Here is an 11,043-nt window from a genome sequence, read left to right on the forward strand (position 1 = left end):
CAATTTGTGATGTGTTATGCTATTATTTAATTTAATCCATTGGGGTGCAACCTTGTGTTTGATCACTACCTGGTTCTAGGAAAAGCCCATAAAGAAATTGAACATTGCCCACTGGTGTATAGCCAAATGAAACCTTGTTTGATCACTACCTGGTTCTAGGAAAAGCCCTTATAGAAATTGAACATTGAGAAATGGAACATTGCCCACTGGTGTATAGCCAAATGAAACCTTTTATGCTAATACATCATTTAATTCTAATTTTTGGACTCGGGGCTTCAATCAAATTGACAACTTGATAATTCAAGTCCTTATATCTCAAACCTCACTCTTGCATCCTAAAGATAGATAATTACACATATCTAAATGATTCTCTAGCTTCTGCCACTCAGTAAAACATTTTTTCGATATCTCACTCAAGTCGTCGCATCTCAAGCCTCATTTCGGCTCTCACCATCCTAAAGCCAGATAATTACATATATTTAAATTAATTATCTAGCTTCTGCTGCTCAGTGAACCATTTTTTGACTTTGGTTTTGTACGTTCTCATCCACAGTCCATTGCAGTCCTTGACTGTCATCTTGATCATACGTTTCTTAATAATTTTTCTAGTCAAAAGCTCCTATTAACACTTCCAAATCTTGTTAACGAGTTATTCTGTTATTCCTAATCATAATACTTTTGTTTCGGGATCTTAACCTAAATGTTTTATAAAGCACAGCTTAAATTCTTTATCAGTTGGATTGTTCTTAACCTCAATGTGTCCATAAAACATGTAGAATACATTCAATTGGGTTAATGTAATTGAACGGCCCTTCCATAGCGTTTGCAATTTTTTATTTGGGAATAGTATATATAAAAACAATATATACCAATCTCTAATACTGTACTTGTACTTGTCATAACATTATTGTTGCAGGTGGCTTCAAATTTCTTCCTCCCTCAAAGAATTCCAGCAGTTTTAAGTTTGTTACTTGATATGCTAACATCCATCATTTGTAGTATTGAAATTGTTGTCGAATTGTGGCACCTGAAGCTTTTTTATACAAGGTCCCCTGTATACCTTGTAGAAATCCTTTAACGAGTGCAACTGCTTAGGCTATTCACTGACACTCTCAGTTTTTTTTATATTTGATTGTGTTTGTTGTATAGTCTCATCTAAGCTTCTTGTAATCCACATTTAATTGTGCTCCTATATTGTTACCTTTGTTATGGATGTTGACAGCCCCAACTTAGTGTGCTATCTTGTTAAAATTGGCAACTAGGGCCAAATTCCACACGGGTCTTCTTTTTTATGACCATTGATATTTTTTTTGGATTCCTCTCTCTGAGACGTGTAGGATTGATTTAAAGATCATCTGATTCCGACATGTACAAATGAAGTTATGAATTTATTTTGATTATGGACAAATTGTCAAGGTCGGCCAACAAACTTATGTAGGCTCAGAAGCTCGACAATCACGTCTAGTCATCATCAACGTTGCATATAAATAGAAGGTAACTTAACCTCATTTGGATACACATCTTCACACTTCTCTCTCTCTTCTCATCGATTGGGTACGAATTTCTGGGCCTCTCTCTCTACACGTCCGAAATTTCAGGAGGTCGAAATTTCAGGAGACCAAATTTTTGGACAGTTTGACCAACCATTGACTAGCATGCGTTGACCTCCTTTCACTGTGTTTTTGTGAGGGCTATTTCTGTTTGGGCAGGACACATTTTTGGGCATAGAAATCAAGGCTAAACATTGACTGTTGACCAACATTGGCTACAACTAGGGCTGATTGCATGTGGGTTATTTGACCATACTTTCACTGCGCTGAATTTCACTGTTTTGAGGGCTATTTTATTTTGCTGTTTGGAGGTCGAAGTTGACTGAAGTTGACCGATTTGCTGAGGGTCAAATCTGCCCTGTTGACCAGCGTTGACTTTTCTGGTTAGGGCTCTCTTGCCGCTGTTATAAATTATCAGATTTGTAAATTGTACTATCTCTCTTTATTGAACTAGTGAAGACTAAAAGAAGATTTGATCAAGGGTTTCCCCACATTGGGGTTTTTCCCTTGCTGGTGACACATCTTGTGTTCTCTTGTCTTGGCTTGTTTTCTATTGTTTATGTTTATGTTCTATCTGCATTTTACTATCATGTTGATGTGATTGCTAATCTGAACATTGATACTGGGCTAATAAAAAAATTGTGTCCTCTTGTCTTGGCTTGTTTTCTATTGTTTATGTTTATGTTCTATCTACATTTTACTATCATGTTGATGTAATTGCTAATTTGAACATTGATACTGGACTAATAAATAAATTGAAGTAAAATTGCTCTAAAGCATAGAACATACCATTGTTGTCTAAAATTAACATGGTATCAAAACTGAGGTGAAGACAAAGCCCAAACAAGAGTGAAACAACAATCACCAAAGACAGTTGGACAAGGAGAAAAGGTTCAATGGGTTCCTTATCGTACTCCCCGGCTGAAGACAAGCTCCATGATAAATCTGACTATCATGGATGGAAGATGTCTCCTTATTTGACCTTGGAAGAAAAATAAGTGATGGACTATGTGCAGGGTAAAATCCCTGAGCCTCTTTCAAATGCACCGGTTGCTACCAAGTACAATAGGTCTGAAGTCAAAGCAAAGAAGATTATCAGGGATTCCATTGACAAACATCTGGTAGGCTATATCTCTAAATTGAAGACCTCCAAGGAGATCTACGATAGGTTGGTCGACATGTTCAAGGTTAGTAATGCTAATCAAACTCTATTTCTCAAGAATAAGTTGAAGGATATTAAGAAGGGCAAGGACGAGGGCATTCAATCATATTTATTGAGGATCACTGAGATCAAGAATGATCTACTCTCAACTGGAGAAGTCATCCCTGATAGGGAACTTACTCTCACGACCCTTGGAGGACTCCCACCTGAGTGGTATGTATTTAGAACCACCATACTCAACAATGATCGAATTCTAGGGTTTGAAGAATTGATGTCGAGATGCATTCAAGAAGAAACAAGAATGGTGGAACAAGAAATGCCTTCTAATAGAAGTAACCACACTGCATTCTGCGCTCAAGCCAGGAGGAAGAACAATGCAGGTTCAAAGAAGCAAAGTCAATGGAAGGAAGGGAAGATGCTTTGTTTGCAATAAGTTTGACCACTATGCAAGGGAGTGTCCAAATAGAAGGGACACATCGCATGATGATGATCACAATCATTCCAGGGGCAACTTCAGCAACAACGATCAAAGGAATGGCAGGTCCAATGGAAAATGAAAAAGGAATGCGGGACATCAAGGAAATAGCTGAACTCCAGGTATGAAGAATCCAATGTTGTTAACAATAAGCAAAAAGAGTACTATTTTATATCGGCCCTCTCCACTGCCTTTCCTCCGAACACTTTGGGAAATTGGTTGATTGATAGTGGTGCCTCAAGACACTTCATCGGATACAAGGAAGCCCTCTCTAATCTGATAGAAAATGAGACAAACTTGGAGATCATCCTTGGAGACGATGGCACCTATCCCGTGAAGGAGTAGGGAATGTTACCCTTCAATTGAATGAAGGTAACACTATTCATTTGCAAGAAGTACTATATGTACGTGATCTCAAGAAGAACCTGGTGTCCATTTCAGCTATGGAGGACAAAGGATTCAAGGTGGCATTCATCGATGGAAAGGTACGTGTTTGGAAAAGAATTTTTAAAGATGCTTTTACTCTTGGGTTCAGGGTTGACACTTTGTATCAAGTTGGAGGATGTCCATTGGGAGCCATGTCTAGCGACACATCTCTACAGTCTGAACTATGGCACTAGAGGTTTTCCCATCTTCATTATAAGGCCCTACCCGATGTGAGATAGATGGTGACATGTATGCCCGAGTTCAAAGTAGAGCATGAAGGTGTATGTCCCAGATGTGTCGAAGGAAAACTTTCAAGGGGACCATTCCCCTCAAGTAATAGCAAGACAACAAATATATTGCAATTGATCCACTCCGACATATCTGGTATGATGCCCATAAACTCTTTGGGAGGATACTTATATTATCTCACCTTTACGGATGATTATTCTCGGAAGACCTGGATCACTTCTTGAAGGAGGAGGATGAAGTGTTCACTTGTTTCTGACACTTCAAAGCCTTGATCGAAAACCAATCCGAGAAGAAAATCAAGATATTGAGCACTGATAATGGGACCGAGTACGAATCCAATGAATTCGAAGATTATTGCAGAGAAGCTGGCATTAAGAGGGATATTACAACGCCATACACTCCTGAGCAGAATGGTATGGCTGAAAGGAAGAATCGCTCTATTGTAGAAGCAATTCGTGCCATGCTTCATGATCAAGGCCTTCCGAAGTTCCTATGGGCTGAAGCTGCAAATACTGCCGTGTATGTTCAAAACCGATGCCCTCATCAAGCTTTGGACTCTAAGACTCCCGAAGAAATGTTCACTAATAAGAAACTCGATGTCTCTCATTTTAGAATTTTTGGAAGTCCCGTATATTTTCATGTGCCGAAAGAGAAAAGAAGCAAATTGGGTGCATCTGGGAATAAATGAATCTTTGTGGGCTATAGTGAAAATTCTAAAGGATATAGAATTTATGTGGATGGTCAAAAGGAAGTTGAGATAGGTCATGATGTCACTTTCGACGAAGATATAGCCTTTAGGAAGATCAACAACCTTCCTATCTTAAGGAAGGACAAAGAAGCTGGCAATGGAAATAAGGGTGAAAAAAGGACAAAACGATGCCTGATGTTGATAAACCTATAGATCCCATTGATCCTCTTCTTCATGAGCCCTCCTCCTCCTCCAAAAGGAGACCCTCATGGCTTAGGGAGACTCTCGAAGATGTCGAGAGACACATTGCACCAAAGGGGACTTTCCGTGAAAGCAAGAAGCCGAACATGTATCAAGGATATTTGACAGCCTAAGCACTATCATCATTCAAAATGAGTCTTCATCATTCGAAGAAGTCATGAAGCATCAAGTATGGAAGGATGCTATGAATGAAGAATATGAGTCAATTATGAAGAATGATGTCTGGGATGTGGTCCCTAGACCCCAGGACAAATCGGTTGTCAACTCTAAGTGGCTCTACAAAATCAAGCATGGAACTTATGGAAGTGCAGACCCTCTCATTCACAAATGTAAGAGGGAGTTGGCTTCTGAATTTGAGGTGAAGGACCTAGGACCGATGCACTATTTCTTAGGGTTGGAGGTCTGGCAAAAGGCAGGTGAAATTTTCCTCTCTCAAGGAAAATATGTTGTGAAGATATTGGAAAGATTTGGGATGGTGGACTGCAAGCATGTGACTACTCTGATGGAACTTAACTTTAAGAAGTTATGTGATAGTGCTACTAGACCTGAATTGGGAAATGCTTCTGAGTATCACCAAATCATGGGAGCACTAATGTTCTTGGTGAACTCCTGTTCAGACATATGTTTTGCAGTTAACACATTGAGCCAAAATATGGTTGAGCCTCATCATATACATTGGATTGGTGCCAAGAATCTTTTGAGATATCTACGGAGCACAATCACTCATGGATTGAGATACACTGTCGGAGATGTGAGGCTGCATGGTTATTCTGATGTTGATTGGGCTGACAATGTGGTGGATCGCAAGAGCACTTTTGGATGTTGTTTTTCTTTGGGTTCTCCTTTGATATCCTGGATGAGCAAGAAGCAGACATCGGTTGCCTTGAGCACTGCTGAGGCCGAATACATAGCTGTTTATATGGCCTCCTGTGAAGTTGTCTGGTTGAGGAAGCTCTTCAATGAGTTGTTTGGACATGCATTGGATACCACCGTGATCCTCTGCAACAACCAAAGTGGGATTTGATTATCAGAGAATCCCGTGTTTCGTGATCGCTCCAAGCATATAGATATCAGGTACCACTTTATCCGAGACATGGTACAACGAGGAGTAATAAGGCTCCATCACATTGGGACTGATGCGCAGGTCGTCGATACTCTGACAAAACCCCTGGGGAAGGTCAAATTCTTGGCCTTTTGAGAAAGATTTGGAGTCGTGGAGAGACCCTCTTATGAGGGTCCTGTATGAGATGGACATTGAGTTTTGGGAGCTCCCGAGGGCTTGGGGTACTTCTTGGAGCGATGAGCAACCATAGGGTGAGTGGTTCAGCTTTCCCCTAGTGGTTTGCTGTGTACAGGGTGAGGGGTTCAACCTTCCCCTAATGGTTTTCCGTGTATAGGGTGAGTGGTTCAACCTTCCCCTGTGATACCCCTTGGCGACCTGTACACAGGATGAGTGGTTCATCCTTCCCCTGTTGAGACATCTTACCCATGCAATCTGGGACAAATGGGAAGTACCTCTCATTTGGCTATTGAGTAGGGAAATGAGGATAGGGACCATAGTACTACCGATAGACGCATCATGTACTACCATACTCCCTATGCTAAGATGACCGATATTGATTTGGGATCAATGGGAACTGACTTCGGGTTAGTGAGTGGTATGACACACTGTTTTGATTGGAACTGACTTCAGGTCAGTAAGAGTGTATGAGACACTCCCTTTCTATTGGCACTGACTTTGGGTCAGTAGAGAATGGTATGATACATTCTCGATCACTTCTTATTCTTCATAGTTCAGCAGAGCAGTGCATTGATGGCATAGATAGTACAAATTTGCAGATGGATTCGCAGATGGAGTTCTCCCTAGTTGAGAGGGAGTGTTAAAATTGGCAACTAGGGCCAAACTGCACATGGGTCATCTTATTAATGACAACTGATATTTTCTTGGATTCCTCTCTCCAGAAGGTGTAGGATTGATCTAAAGATCATCTGATTCTGACATGTACAAATGAAGTTATGAATTTATTTTGATTATGGACAAATTGTTAAGGATGGCCAACAAACTTATGTAGGCTCAGAAGCCCAACAATCACGTCTTTCATCCTCAACGTTGCATATAAATAGAATAGCTTCATTTGGATACACATCTTCACACTTCTCTCTCTCTTCTTATTGATTGGGTACGGGTTTCGGGGCCTCTCTCTCTCTTCTCATTGATTGGGTACAAATTTTTGGGCCTCTCTCTCCACACGTCTGAAATTTCAGGAGATCGAATTTTTGGACAGTTTGACCAAGCATTGACTAACATGCGTTGACTTCGTTTGATTGCGTTTTTGTGAGGGCTATCTCTGTTTGGGCAGGCCGCATTTCTGGGCACAAAAATCGAGGCTAAACGTTGACTGTTGACCAACATTGACTGCAGCTAGGGCTGCCCGCAGGTGGGTTGTTTGACCATACTCTCTGGGCTGAATTTGACTGTTTTGAGGGCTGTTTTATTTTGTTGTTTGGAGGTCGAAGTTGACTGAATTTGACTGATTCGTTGAGGGTCAAATCTTCTGCCCTGTTGACTAGCGTTGACTTTTCTGGTTAGGGCTTTGTTGCTGCTGTTATAAATTATTAGATTTGTAAATTGTACTATCTCTCTCTACTGAACTATTGAAGACTAAAATAATATTTGATCAAGGGTTTCCCCACATTGGGGTTTGTCTCTGGCTGGTGCCACATCTTGTGTACCCTTGTCTTGGCTTGTCTTCCACTGTTTATGTTTATGTTCTATCTGCATTTTACTATCATGTTGATGTGATTGTTAATCTGAACATTGATACTAGGCTAATAAAAATATTGAAGTAAAATTACTCTAAAGCATAGAACATACCATTGTTGTCTAAAACTAACATATCTTGACCAAAGTTTCTTACTTTGATCTTGTCTCAAATTTTTCCATCTTTAGTTTAGGCCCCCACAACTTTGTAGAAGCCTTTTTCTCCATATGCATTCAAACTTGGATCTTTAGCTCTTGTTCATGATTAACAATAACCTCTTGTGCTAGCTTTGCTTGTGAGTGCCTCCTTCTTGTCTTTGGTTTAGTGACCTTTTGTGGTTTTGGGGAAAAGGTATTTACATTATTACATTCTTGTGCTTCAATAATTGAGTTGATTCCTTTTGCTACTTGAGGCCACCGTCATTATATGTTTTCGGTCAAGCCTCCGTGCAAATACTTTCTCTGCTATTTGGACCTTTTTTTCTAGTCAATGACTATTTTCTTTGCAATTTTCTTGCGTGCTATTGTTCTCTTTGCAATATTCTTATTTGCTACTACTTTTAGGATAATTTACTTCAAATGTTAATTTGTTAATTGTTGCGGATATCCTAATGGATAGTTCGACAAAATTTGATAATAATACATTGAAATCTGAAATCTATACTGTGATGGTTAATTTCCCTTAGATTTATGGGTTTATTAATTTATGATTTTCTGCTTATGCTTGCAATACATAAAAATGCAAAAAATAGAGAACATATGAGAACAGTGACTGATAACTCACAATAACCCCAAAATATGACATGGAAAACCGTTTGGGAGAAAACCTAGTAGGAAGGTGAGGCTGCTATGCTCTCTCTTTCTCTTTATGAAAATGATGTAAATACGAAGGAGTGAGGCTTGTGGCCCATGATATGCTATAAAACACAAAACCTCTCTGTTCTACTTTATTTTTCCTCCACTCTTAGTCACTGTGCTACTAGGGACAAAATGTCCTCAAATATAATGGAACCCCTTTTTAGTTGAAAAATGTGTAACTAGGTTCGATCTTCGCAAGTATGAAATGTACTTTTGATTCTTGTATATTGTAAAATGAAAGAAAATTATTATTAGTATTTTTGGAGGATGAGTTTCATGCTCAATGTCTTTTATTTTATAGGTCAAGTACCCATTGAGTGCTTCTAGGGTTTGTCCTAGGTCAAGAAGTCAAAAGATTCATTGTCATAAGTTGAAGACCCCATCGAGCACATTATAACTTGTAAAGAAAATTATTTTTGTCATTAAAAGTGTCAAAATACCCTTCAAGACCAAGTCGTCCTGATACCAGGGAAGTCGGCCTATTTTGAGGAGCAACGTCCACCTTTAAAAGCCTATATAAAGGAGGAAACTTGACCTCCTTGGAAGGCATTGATTACTCACTCATCCAAGTGAAGAAGAAGAGCAAGAAGGCAAAGAAGAATGAAGAGGACGAAAAGGACTTGTTTCTGGGTTATTTCTCTCTCACATGTGCGAAGGAAGGCTAGGGTTTTCGCTGTTGGATTAGGGTTTTTCTTTTGCAGGTTCTATCTTGAAGAAAGAAGAGAAAGAAGGTTAGTGAAGGTCACATTAGGTCATCCTCAAGCACCAGAAGAAGGATAAAGCCAAGTGAAGGTCTGAAGAAGCCTTGGGAGGCCAAAATAAGCTCACACATGTGGCAGTTGTTGTTGTTGGGAGGGCCAAAAATTTCAGACCTACAGTAGAGGCCAAATACTGAAGTTGGGGATGGAAATTGCGCTGTTGGACGAGATTTGACTATGTTTGACTTGGACAAAGGAAACACATCATCTAAAAGGGTTGGACTTGGTCTTGGAGGGTATTGGTCTTGGTCTAGAGGTCTTGGAATTTGTCAATTGAAGAATCTATAATAAGAGAAGAGATTTGTGGGTTTTCCTCTCAAGTGGAGAGGTTTCGGTCCTGGCTTGTAGCCTACATTCTGTATTTTGTTCTTCTTGTTTTGGTAGCTGTTTGATGATACACAAACATAATAATAAGTGAAGAAGCTAATAAGTAAGGAAAAATAAAAAGACATCGCAAGCAGTTATCCAGAAAAAGAGAAATCATCCTAACTATTTCCTTGTAAATTTATCAACATGGTATTAGAGCTAAGGTTGGCTAAGGGCATAATGAAGATCTCTACTACACTAAAGAAGTCCCTAAAAAAGTGTTCAAAGGTGGCAAATCATCTCAAGAAGGGCATCAAAGAAGTATGGGATTTCCTATTTTTCGCTAAGAAGAAAGTGACCAAAACATCTTCAAAGGATGAAGGATTATTCTCATCACTCACTGGCACATTTCAAGATGAGAATATTTGGGTGATTGATAGTGGAGCATCAAGGCATATGATTGGTCTACATAAGCAATTGAAGACATTATCAAAAGGAAATCGCTCTTACTCCGTAGAACTTGGTGATAATAAAAGCTACCCTGTGAGAGGAATTGGATCAATTTCGATTGAGCTGGAAAATGGAGGAAACATTCATAGCAACAATATCTTATTTGTTCCAGGTTTGCTCAAAAAATTACTTTCCATTTCATGCTTAGAATACAAGGGTGACCGAGTTGCATTCATTGATGGAATGGTTGTAGTATGGGGTAAAAGCTCAAGCATAGAAGATGCTACAATGATTGGGATTCGTGAAGGAAGACTCTATAGATTGATAACTCCCTTCGCTCAAGCTTTCGTTCACATTGAAGTTAGCCCATGTGAACTTCAGCATAGAATATTTGGTCATTTCCACTACAAAATCCTTCCAACCCTAAATACCATAGTAAATGGCATCTTCGAATTGAAAGAAGATCATGAAGGAGTTTATAAGGGATGTGCATTGGGTAAGAACACCAAGAGACCAGTTGGAAGCAGTGCTTCAAGGTGAAAAGAAATCTTGGATCTTATCCATTCCGATGTCTGTGGTCTTATGACTCCAAAATCACTTGGAGTCCATCTATACTATGTCACATTCATATATGACCATTTAAGGAAAACTTGGGTTTACTTAATGAAATCCAAGGATGAAGTCTTTACCAAATTTCAAGAATTCAAAGCTGAAGTAGAGAACCTTATAGAAAGCAGAATCAAGATATTAAGATCTGATAATGAAGGAGAATATACTTCAAAATAACTTATAGCCTTTTGTAAGGAGTCTGGGATTAAGAGGGAGCTAATAGTCCCATATAATCCCGAGCAAAATGGAGTTGTAGAACGAAAGAATTGGTCCATTGAATAAAATGTGAAAGCAATGCTATGTGATCAAGATTTGCCTAAATTCTTGTGGGGTGAAGCAGCAAAAACAATTGTATATAGACAAAATCAAAGTTCCCACAAGTCACTAGGTAACTTGACTCCTGAAGAAGTATTCTCTGGGAAGAAACCAAGCGTAGATCATCTTCGATTTTTTGGTTGTCCTATTTATATTCATATACCAAAGGATAAGA

The sequence above is a fragment of the Pinus tabuliformis genome, chromosome 4_2 (assembly GCF_031772625.1).
Source record: "Pinus tabuliformis cultivar Carrire ecotype Pingquan chromosome 4_2, CPIR1, whole genome shotgun sequence".
Taxonomy (NCBI): Eukaryota; Viridiplantae; Streptophyta; class Pinopsida; order Pinales; family Pinaceae; genus Pinus; species Pinus tabuliformis.